We start from the raw sequence: 12,362 nt of genomic DNA on the forward strand, positions 1-12,362 counted from the left end.
TCCGACCTCCCTCCTACTTCCTTTGCTTATTGGACCTGGGTCAAATATCTTATCCCTGGGTTAAGCTAGGATCTGGAAGAGAGGAGAACTTCCCTCCCTTTTGGTAAATTGTTGTTGAACTTTTAAATAGTTTGAAACTATTATGAATCACCACCACAAGTCCATTGCATCCCTCCAGAGAATACATACCTTTGTGGAACATCGTGTTTGAACCAGTGACTTGAGCACCACTCATCCTAGGGTTTAGACTTCTAAAGTATAGGGAATTGAACTTGTGACTGGTTCTCGTCATTTGAGCTGCATCTGCTTTAATTACCTGTATGGTATTTTAATGTTTGTGTACAAGGTTTTAATTGTCCATGGCACGTTAAAAAACAACAAAAAAAATGAATTACCTGTGTTACATGGTTAGTTATTTGATGATGTATTATGAATGAACATAGTGGTGAAAGTATATATTCGTATTATAGAGTATTGTATGATACTACCTGCTAGTTTCATTTCTCACTGTTCTCTAAAGGCCTAAATAAATAACTTTGTATAACAGACTTTCTAGGGATGAATGATTGTGTGTTATTCTGTGTGGGCCCATTGAAAGCCTGTGGCTATACCCACACTCTCATGAGACTTAAGCCTTGACCATTTCTGCCCTTCCTTGATTGAGTTTTGGCTAAACTCAGTCTCCCTGTTCGCCATAACTAGGATGGCCTCTGTTAAGATTTTCATATTTCAACCCCAGACCTTTTTTGCTTGAAATGTAACTATTTTACCGTGTCCTTGGGTGAAGGGGAATCTTTTCCCGGTCTCAACTAGTCTATTACTCTTTTTATGGGTGACATTTGTATGTCTCTCCATAGTGTATGTTTGGGAGTTATAGTTTCCTATAACTATTGGGATTAGGCTGGGTTGCTCCTTTGGGCTCCCCGTTAAAGTTCTCTTTCACCCCCCCTTTACATTTTATATAGTGAGCCAGTACACCCCCACCTTATGTGAAGTGCTGGCACATACAACGTATCCCCTTGCTTACTTACCTGTAGCATTTCTTGTTACAATTGCAAGTTTCCTTGAATGGCTGGTGGCAGTGGTTTTACCTTAGTGACTTTTTAGTCTTTTTACTCGCAGACTACTTTTTCGCCAATTCTTGTATGCATGTAGTTTCTGGGGTCTTCCCCTACAATTCTAAGTGGGAACAACCTCAGTGGAAGTTTTGTCTTCGGCAGGAATCCTTTGTATTCCCTGCCCAGGTGCCAGAGTGTCTCAGAAGGGAGGAAGCGATGGAGGAGCCCAAAACTCTGCAGCCCTTTGTCTTCCATTTTGCCTGAAAGGAACAAAGTCCCATTGGGGAGCAGGTCGTATGATTGCACAGCCAGACTGCCCCTTTCTGTAAACTGCAGGGAGAGAATGCAGAAGTTGTGCTGTAGTTCCTGATAAATACTCTGAACCTGCAAGCTGCTGACAAGTCGACCACTGGAGTTGAAACCGAAGAGCAAGATTAAGAAAAGACAGCTGTAGACCAGAGATCATGATGTGTAATCGGAGCCTGCTGTAACCCTTCCTTCTAAAAAACCTGGGAGTCTCGGACGCAACTCCGACTAGAGACAGGAGAGTTCCACTAGTCTCAAGAGGACCCGCATTTTGAGCCATCCCACGATGTGCTGCGACCTTGCTGGGCTGCAATACCCCAGGACCTCGAGACATTACTTCCAAAGTACAAATCCGTCTGAAACTTTGGTGGCTTCCTCCTGGCTCTCCAGAGACATAATTCGAATCCATCAAGTCCCCTCAACAGAATGCAGGACCAAGAGGGTGAAGAATCCGACCAGCGATATTCTTTCTTCATCTGGCTGGTGTAAAAAGGCACCAAATTCACAGAGCTGCGAGAATCCATTAAGTATCCGCTGTTGGAATCCTCCTCCGACGACTGCTGCTGCTGCTCAAGTTCCCCTCCAGTGTCCAGTTCTTTCGTCACCAGACCAAGAATCCAGGGATCGGGTTCTGTGCTGCTGCATCCTGAAGGTATCCACTCTGAAGCTCTTTTCCCCTAAGGTACTGTGTAGGCTTGGGTATTACTGACCTTAAGTCTGGTGTGCATCCTGTGAGGATGAGTGGGTGATTCATGTGGTTGGGAGTTTGCCCAGGCCTATTGCTGGAACACATTTAGGGTGCAAATACTCATTTAAAGAAGATCTCCTATGGAACTTTGTCTTTCCTGCAACTGAACCCGATCTCAACCTGCCTACAGCTGGACCCTAGACCACTAGGGTGCCTCTTCTACCTCAGAGAACTCATGCAATAGACCAGGGAAGGACTGGATAAGAAAAGGATTTGGTCTTGAAAAGTACATACTTGCTGAAAGAATTAGTGTGGTAACTATCTCTGTGAAAGAAGAAGCTACAAAGTGCCCTTAAGTTTCTTACCTTTCAGTTGCAGTGTGCCCTCTAAAAGGGATATACATTGCTTTACTTACTTTGAAGGGGCCACCCCTTCTGAAAAGTAATAAGTGTGGGTAACTATTTTATCACTGCTTATTTGAACGCGTGTAAAAGCTTACCAATAGGGTTTACCTACCTAGAATAACTTTTCTTCTTGAAGTGTAATTGTGTTTTGATCCCTCTGATCTGCATAATACAGACCTAAAACAGTCTATAAATTAATACTTGTCTTATGAGTTGCTTGAAGCCCCTCTTAAAAGTATATAGTTACTTATCTTGAATAGCTGCTGCTCTTCCCAAATGTTAACACTGGGTTGTGTCTCCCTTGAAACTGCTTAGAGCATTTCCAAAATAGTCACAGGTTCAATTACTTACCTAGAATAACATTGTGTTGTTCTTAAAGTGTAATAGGGTTTTGCTTTCCCTGGTTTGCTTAGTGCACTCTAAAATAGTGTGTGTTCATACTTGTCATCGAGTAGTTTAAGGCCCATCCAGAAAGTACACGAGTTGTTTACTAACTCTGAACTGAGTTCTACAAAGTAATGTTGCAGGTTGAACACTTGTAACAAGGTCAGTTTATTATGGGATTTCATAACGGCGTGTCAAGGCATGACTAGCCAGGTCTACTACCCTTGAAATACTGATTGTATTCTAGAAGTATATCTAATCTGGTCTGTTTCCAATTGTGTTTATACAATGTGATAGTACAGCGCACCCTTGTAATGCGCAAATCATTATAAACAAAGGCTGACTCTTGAAGTTCTCCGTCCCTCCGCCCTGCTGAGAACCTGCTCCTTGTCTGCCCTCCATCCGGCCGGATCTTCTTGCCTCTGGGCTGCACCCGACCATCAAAGGGGCTGTGGCGGGGCGAGGCAGTGGCTGAACCTGCGACTCCTGAACCTTTGGAGCCCCGCCGCCCAGAGCCTCCGCTGCGGCCCTGGAGCGGCCCGCTGTGATCGTTGTGCTGCGAGCGGAGACGCAGTGAGTCACAGCACACTGGCTGCACCCTGTCCCCTGATCCCCCGCTGACGCTGCGCCGGCCTCCTCCCCTGCTCCTCACTGCGTGAGGGGCTGTGCGACACAGGGGTTAGAACAGGCTCGGTGCTCGCTGCACACATGGTGGCCTCGCCCGCTCTTCCTTATTTCTGGCCCCCAATGGCACAGTACTGCATTGCCAACGAGCGCGCCTCCCTTGTGGCTATTATCCATGCACGCTGCACAGACTCCCTGTTTTAGGGTCTATACAGCTGGTACTACCACGGAAAACAATGCACAATTAATTTGCCAATGTCATGACTACCCTCGCCTTCTCCCTGCACGGGCTCCCCCGTTGTCCCCTCCTTTATTCCCATCAAGCCTCTTTGTGGGCTCCTACCTGACGTTTCCCCAAGTGCCTGAGCCTGCGCCTGTAGAACCTCCTTCCAGAAAGGCTCGATCTTGGGGCAGTCCCACCATATATGCGCCGCAGTCCCCTCTGCTCCGCACTCCCGCCAGCAATCCCCAGGAACTTCCGTATATGTGTTATGTAGGCAGGAGGGGATGTAGTGCCACCCCAGCACGATCTTGTACCATGCCCCTTGGAGCTGCGAGGCCCTTGCTATCTTGGGGATTAGCCTCCAGAGCCTTTCCCACTTCTCCCTCTCGATTTCCTGACCCAAATACTGCTCCCATCTCTTCATATATGGCCACTTTTCTTGGGCAGTAGCGTCCTCCAGTATTCTATAAAGGTTAGAGATAAGGCCCCTGGAAGCATCTTCGAATGGGGTGGTTTGCCTCAATGCCACCCTTTTGATGTCCCCAATCATTATCCATTGTCGTAATTTGGAAGTACCTGGGGCACCACCCGATCCACCCTAGTCCATTGTTTCTCCTCATTCCGAGAGAACCATTCTCTTATCAACCTCATTTGTGCCGCTTTGTAATAAAGTTGAAAGTTAGGAAGTGCTAAGCCCCCTTCCCATCTCGGGGCTCTCAACAACTGCTGACTGATCCTTGGCCTCTTCCCTTCCCACACAAAGTCCCATGTCATTTTCCATAATTCTTTGAAGGAGGATTTCCTGAAAGAGGTAAAGCAGTCGAGGCAGCATGACCATTTGCACTGCTGCCATCCTTTCCAGCCATGAAACCCTTAGGTTCCTCCACTTTTGGAAGTCCTTTTTTATTGCCAGCAGGGTAGGCGGGTAGCTCGCCTCGTACCATCTCCCTAGCGTATGAGTGAGTTTATCCCCCAGGTATTTAATCCCTCCAGGGCTCCACAGAAAAGGGAAGGCCACCCCTCGGTCCTCGGTCCTCTCCCTATCCACTGTCAGATTCAACAATTCTGACTTGTTTACATTAATCTTCAGCACTGAGAGCATACTCCTGGCTAATGCAGATCATTAAAGACATGTGGCCTGAAACGGTGTTGGCCCAGCAGCCAGATACGACAGAAAATTTTTATGATGGGTCCGAGGGAGGCCATGAAGTATCCCGTATTTAAGAGCTTATAATGTCTAAGACAGGAAAAGAGATCACCCAAACAAGATTAGACTGGGAGGAGGATATGGGAGCACCAATGGAAGACGGGGTGTGGAGTAGAGCACAAGGATACCATAAAAGAGTGTCCAGAAATGCAAGATTTAAACAGATCCAGCTATACATAACCCACAGAGTGTACATGACACCTGGGAAAATAGCTAAATTCTGCAAGGAGGATATACAGACATGTCCGAAATGGGGGCAGGTGGAGGCAGGAACAGTACATATGTTTTTGTCATGCCCTGAAATAAGGCGGTTTTGGGGGAGGTGGCCCGAACCATGGCAGAGGTGGAGATTAACCTAGATGTAAGCACCCCCTGGGCTTGTCTCTTCGGGGGGTTCCCGAGGCCAAGGCGAGCCAAACAGGTCAGGAAATTCAAGGACCTAGCGTATATACTAGCCAAAGTCAGGATAGCAATGAGCTGGAAAGCGCGCGTAAGACCGTCAGCACAAACCTGGTGGCTTGATCAGAAGAAATGGGCAGAAGCAGAAACAAAGGTGTGGCAAGAGTCGAGGAGGGGAGAGGGGGAGTCAGAAGACAGACAATTGGCTACTTGGAGACTATTCGTTGTCACAATATCAATACCAGACTGGGACAATGTGGGGAGCGGACCAGGACAGGATCGTAATAGTTGCAGGCACTCGGAAGAGTGCACATCAGACGAACAAGGCGAGACGTAGGCCAATGGGAGTGGGGAGTTGGGGGGGTAAGGGGGGGGGAGAATAACAAAACTGTACATTCAAGACATTTTGTATGATGATTATTGTTTCTTATGTTGTACAGCTATATGTGGAAAATCTAATAAAAATTGTAAAAAAGAAAGAAAATCTTTAGCACCGAGACTTCCCCGAATCTGCCCAGCTGTCCCCTGCAAGCTGCTAGTGATTCTTTTGGTCTGGTAAGGGCCAGGAGCATATCATCGGCAAAGCTCACTACCTTCTGTTGTCTACCCCCAAATGTGATGCCCTGAATCGCCTCCACCTCCCGCAATGACTGCAACAGCGGTTTGAGATATATTGCATACAGCAATGGCGAGAGCGGCCAACCCTGTTTTGTCCCCCTGCACAGTGGGATTAAACTCGACAGAGCCGTTAATTGACTATCACATTTTTGGGGTCCTATAGTTGGCCTGCACCATCCTTAAAAAGTCCCCTCCCAATCCCAACTTTCCCATTACCCTAAATAAGAATGGTCACTCAACTCAGTCAAATGCCTTCTCCGCATCCAATGCCAATACCGCCGCTGGAGTAGCTGTTTTTTTTTAGCCGCCTCCACCAGGTGAGCCACCCTTTTTATGTTGTTCACCATTTGCCTACCCAAGACGAAGCCCGCCTGATCTTTTTGCCAATATTTTGGTGTAGATCTGAGCATCTATGTTGATAAGAGCTATGGGCCTGTACACGGAGCACACCGTAGGGGCCTTATTAGGTTTTGGAATCAAGACAATGTAAGCCTCCTTCATAGATGGGGCGACAAAACCTTCCTCCTTGATTGCATTACACAAGAGGGTCAGTTGGGGTACCAAGAGTGGTGCATATGTTTTGTAAAATGATGCTTTATAGCCGTCCGGACCCGGGGCTTGTTTAAGGGTAGTTTTGCTATTGTTTGGTGAACCTCCTCCTCAGTTATCTCCCTTCCCAGGGTTTCCCCGTGTTGCTAGGTCTATTATGGGAAGTTGGATTCCATCCAAGTACTCACCTTGTGATTGAGACAGTGGATTTTGGGACATTTAGAGGGACTCATAGGACCCGGCCATGCAGTCTTGCATTTCTTCCCTGTGGGTATGGCGTGCTTCCTTATCTTTTATTGCCATAACAGTGTTCTGGGCTCCCGCCCCCTTCAGTGGACGAGCTAGTAGCACGTCTGCCTTATTGGCTTTAGCCTAAAATTTCTGTCTGACAAACAGCAAAGCCCCCTAGGCTTTCTTATTTCTAAGGACATCCAGCTGTCGCACCACTCGCCTGTATGCTTTAAGTGCAGCCCTCGGGAGATTAATGCCTGCCTGGATTCTCGCTCCTTCCACCTCCCTTTCCAGTTGTCTCCAGGATCCTCATCTGTTTCTCCCTGTGGGCCTTTGCCGCTATCAACTCTCCACTCATCAATGCTTTAAATGTGTCCCATCTCATACCATCGCCTGTGTCCGACCTTTTATTGATCTCAAAATATGACTTAATCTTATCACCTAGTTCCTCCCGTATCGTTGCATCTCTAAGTAGCTCCCCCGGGAACTTCAATTTCCATAACCCAGTCGCTGTCCCTGGATATTTATCCTCATTGACACAATTTTGTGATCTGCAATATCCAGGGGGCCCACTTCCACTTCCTCTACTCTCTCCATCAAGCTTGCTGACACCCAAATATAGTCGATTCTGCGTTCCGTGGACTCCTGATAAGAATGTGTATCCCACCTCTTCTCCCTTCATAGCTGGCCACCCATCTTTTAACCCTGCATTTTTGAATCCATCCCATAGATGGGGAGATGCCACTGCCCCTACGGGCCCTCCCCCTTGGGAAGTTCTGTCCAGTCCCTTCTGCCAGGCTAGATTGAGGTCTCCCATCATAACTATCTGACCCCTTGCAAAGCCCTCAAGTACCTCCAACAGACTCTTTAGGAAGTGTTCTTGGCCCGTGCTTAGTGCGTATACCAACGCAAGAGTGTAGTCCCTCCCTCTGCATTCCCCTTTGAGTAGTATGTATCTGCCTCCCTTATCCACATGAGTCCCTGAGACTCTAAAGTTCAAACTGGTTTTGATTGCTAAAGCTATGCCACTTGCTTTGGTTGGAGCTGAGGCATGGAATATATGAGAGAAGCCTCTTTTAATCTCCCCTGATCTTTTCCATAAGGTGGGTTTCTTGCAGTGTGAGGACATTATTCCCGTTGCCCTCTTAATTCTCTCAAGCTTCCTCCTTTTTAGTGGGGTGTTCAAGCCCCTCAAAGTATGGGTTGCCCACTTGAATGTGTTGGGCTTCTGTACTTGTTCTTCGTTCCCTTCCCTGGCGACCGAGGGGCTGGCTCCCTCCTGACTCTTTCCCCCTTGCTGGTGGCCTCTCCGCCCTTGCGAAAGTCTCGCCCATGTTTCATGACTGCGCCCCCTCCTTGGACCTCACCTGTGCTACTGTTATCCCCCCACAGTCCTTTCCCAAATCCTTCTGGTCTCCCTCTTGCCCCACCCCCGCCCCACCATCCCAGACCCCAACTTTGGGACGTTGCCCTCCCTCCACCCCATCCCTGTTCCTCCCCCGATCGCCCCAACGAGCTCTACCGCTCTCGCTGGTTCCAGTATGTACTGCATGCCCCCTGCCCGCCCCCTCTAGGTGCCCTGGTGTTATATGTGTCCACCACCCCATTTTAGCTTATACTTGTACTACGCCCTACCCAGCGGCGTCATTTAGGGGTCGCACTTGCGACCCTTGAGGTCTCCCTTGCTACCCCTAAACATGATTACTTTTTTTACAAATTGAAGCTCCTGGGCTGTGCTGTGACCAATGCCATGCTATTTGAGCTATTTGTCTTGCTGTAATTTCATACAATAATTGCAGGACTCATTAAAGGTTAATTTCAAGCCCACTTTAGGGGGTGAGACACTGATTTAGTCTGTTCTTAAACACCTCAAATTTACAATGCAGACAAAATCCTCCAAAAAGCATTTAGAGTAGAATAAGCATCCATTTCGGAATATGTATTTTGCTTTTCGCAGGTTGCAGTTATAGCATGTTTTTTTTCTGCCGATAAATATGGTGATCAATTCTTGTATGAAATGTCTATCACATTACAGTAATATTGTAACCATACTTTTCATAGTGGACTTAGAACCAATGCTATGTGATGTCACTTCCTGTTTTGTCAAGGGGTAAATGGTTGTATTCCATTGCTTCCTGTGATGTCATTTTGGGGTGGGGTCAAATGACATCACTTCCTGTGATGCCATCAGAGGTCAAGGGTCATGTGATGGCACTTCCGCTACCCCTGAGATTTTGGTGAAATGATGTCCCTCGCCCTACCCCGCCAGTTATTCCGGCAAGGCCCCCCTGACCCTGGTTGCCCCCCTCCTACCTTCAGGTGCAGAATTCGCAGCACCATCCTTCTTCTACGTCTTTCCCCACTATCGACCACTCCCATGATCTGGGTCACATTCTGTGCTCCTACGTTGAGGGACTCACCCCCCCCCCCCCGCACCCTCCCCATTTGATCGCTTTGAATGTCCAGGTGCAGTACGCCTGCAGCTTCCTGTGGAGTGGTCACTCTCTTTTGGGCTCCCTCCCACTTAAACACCATCCCGAAGGGAAAGATCTACTTTTACTTTATGCTCCTTTTGTGAGTTCCTTAACAATAGGGCTCATGAGACGTCGCTTGAGCAGGGTGCTATTAACCAAATCTTGATATAGGTCAATCTTTGCCCCATAAACTGAACTGGTTCCCTGGGCTCTTGCTGCTCTGAGGACCGCTTCCTTTTGCCCATATCTAGCAAAGGTCGCCAGTACATACTGGGGTCTCACATTTGGGCCTTTGCTCTGGCAATCCAGTCTGTGGATGTGGTCCAGCTCAATTACTCCTCATTTTGTCTCACCCAATAGGTCTGCAAATATCCCTTGAGACACTTCTTTCCAATCCTTATCCTGGACCGTTTCCAGTAGGAGCTTAATTCTAATGTTAATTCTCCGGGACCTATTCTCCATATCTTCAAGCTGTAACTTCATGTTTTGCGTTGCAACATTTCGCCGTTCTAAAGCTTTGCTGTTCATGGTGGTCTCCTTATCTATCTACTGAATACCCTTCTCCAGAATGTCTGTGCGCTCCCAAATTGGCCTTTCCCCTGCCTCATTTCCCCCAGGGGCGAATTTAGGTCAGAGCACATTAATTGAAATTGGTCCTGAAACGTTTTTGCCAGCGACTCCTGGAGTGCCTGCATTTCTGAGTGCCTGCATTTCTCCCCATCATGTCATCGGTGCCCCAGTCTCCTCGGCCTCCGGGTTCTTCATCTCCGCTGCTCGGTCCAGATTGCCCTTCCTCATATCCTTTGCTGCGTCAGATGTGGGCCAAAGTGTAGAGAGGGTACCATGTACTTCCCCTGGCAGATGAGGCACCTTCGGTGGTCTGCCCTTTGTTTTAGTGGGCATCTGGGGTTCTTCTATTCAGAGCTTGCCACCCTTCAGTGATCCCTCCTGATGCCTAGTCCCTTGGCTGGGGTTTTGGGCATTCCGTTAATCAAACCTGGTCTAGGCGAGCGCTGCTGTGTATGCCAATCCCTCAGGGTTGACCCTGTTTCAGCCTTTCCATGTCCCTGTGCCTCCCCTTTGACCAAACACTGGCAGATTCGTGGCCAGCTTTCCGTTCCCTTGATGGCGGGTTGCGCCCAGACCCGGTGTTGTGTCTGTGCTGTTCCGCCTTCTTCTTCCACTTATCCTTCACTGTGCTAGTGTGAAGTTGCCCCTGTGTTGGACCACAGGGGAGAGGCGGCGGGGGGTCTTCTATGGTCCCCCTCTTCCAGCCTCGGGGAACTGTCCTTGGAGGGTCTTGCTGAATGGCCCCTCACATTGCCGCTGATGCGATGGCATCCCAGTGATATGTTACTTTTTGGGGGGAGCCACCCCTCCCCTTGTGTCTGGGCTTCGGCAGCCCTGGGTTTTTTTTTTTTTGGGCCCTCCCTGTTATCGGGCTGACTGCTGGCAAGGACCCCTCTCCCCCGCAGCTACCGGCTCACCTGGCGGTGTTGGGTGCCTTCTCCTCCTAGGCTCTCCTCGCATTCCTCCCGGAGCGAGGCCCGAGCTTCCTCTCGCTGTTAGGGAGGCTCTAGGATCTTCGACTCGCCCCCGGGCGGTGCGTCGCTCCTCATTCCCTCACAACTGCCACGTCGTACCCTTCGGAGTCCGCTGCACGGGGCTGATGTCCCCGCAGGGAGTTATTGTGTGGTGCCTGGATCCACCTTCATAGCCCCTGCCAGGCTGCACCTCCGTTCGACTTGTTAAGGCGTTCCCCGCTACGGGTTGTCACTTCCAAGGGGGAGTGGGCTCCAGGGACTGCGGCCGCTTCTTCCTCCCCTCTTCATGGCCGGGACCCGCAATGACCCCCTCCTCTCGCAAAGCCCCCCCCCGCCACTTCACTCCGGGAGGGTCGGGGCTGCTGCTTCTGCCGGTCCGATACCCTCCTGGGCCAAGTACTAGGCACACTACTCCTTATGTCACCCGGGGGTTGGCGCACCTCCACCTCCCCCTCTGGGCACCGCTGCTCTTCACCACTTCCTCACCAGGGCTAATCACCACCCCCTACCTCCTTGCATGCCGCGGGGGAGATTCGCCCCATTTCACCTATCCGGTCTCCGGGGGAGCATAATCCATTTATTTCTCTGCCTCCGAACTATGGGGGTGGTGGAACCGCCTTGAATGGGGCCCGAGACTGGGAGCAGCCGCCAGCATGTCTATCTGGTGTCGGCGGCCATCTTGGAATTGGTTTTTCAATTTTACAATAATAACTTTATTGCACATAGCTCTTGAAAGAACTTTCACAATCAACCATTAAAAACATAATTAAAAGAATAACACTTTTAATAACAAAGATGCATACTTCAAGCAATCATCTTACGAATCAACCAACCAATCATGAACATTCAAACAAATTACCCCAAAATAAAACCCTATAAGATTAATTACTCGGCATAGGATTGCATACTTATTAAATGCCTACCCAAACTCGTTCATATTGAGTTACTTCTGAATCCTTCGCCATACCTTAAATAGTGCCAATATGACTGACCTCGACTCATAATTTAAAGATAAAGTCCAAAAAGCAGAAGATTTTATGGAATTGTAGTCGTGGACAAACGGGCCTAGCATAACCATATAAAGTGTACCCCTTTGCGGGCACTCAGCGAGAACATGTTTGGCAGTCTCTAAGTTAGTTGCAACTTTGCACATTCTACAATATCTGGCTTCTGGCACCATTTTCTGTTGCAGGGCCCTGCACAGATAACACCGGCAACTGATTTATCCGTAGACTTAATCGGAAATGTACTGCCGGAACGTTCTGGCTTCATGAACCGATGTACCACTTGCCACATTTGCATGACTATAGGGTAGCAAGATGGTCAAAATTGCAATGCCAAACACATTTAACCACTCGGCAGATAAGGAACAAGTTACTTACGTGTAACTGTTGTTCTCCAGCATGGGTCTGGCATGGATTCACATGCTCATGAATATTCCCCGTCATCAGGCTGGGAATCATCAGTAAAGACAAAATCAGTTTCAGTTTCGTTTCTGAACTGTCTTTCTACTAATAACCAATCACTGGTCTCTAGGTCATACTGCCCCAAGCCAATGACTGCCCTCTATCCAAGCCCCTCTCACAGCCATCTTCAGATTTGGTAGCACGTAAAGAGGCAGTAGAACCAAGAGAAGAGCCGCAGAGGGGTTGG

The 12,362-nt window shown here is 48.6% G+C and overlaps 1 protein-coding gene across 3 annotated transcripts in view; it reads right to left on the minus strand.

Annotated features, from left to right (window-relative positions):
• SEC24C (SEC24 homolog C, COPII coat complex component) overlaps positions 1-12,362 on the minus strand; it is a 1,750,167-nt gene that overhangs the window by 1,462,756 nt on the left and 275,049 nt on the right. The window lies entirely within an intron of this gene.

Source organism: Ambystoma mexicanum, chromosome 8 (assembly GCF_040938575.1).
Source record: "Ambystoma mexicanum isolate Mex_15411 chromosome 8, UKY_AmexF1_1, whole genome shotgun sequence".
NCBI lineage: Eukaryota > Metazoa > Chordata > Amphibia > Caudata > Ambystomatidae > Ambystoma > Ambystoma mexicanum.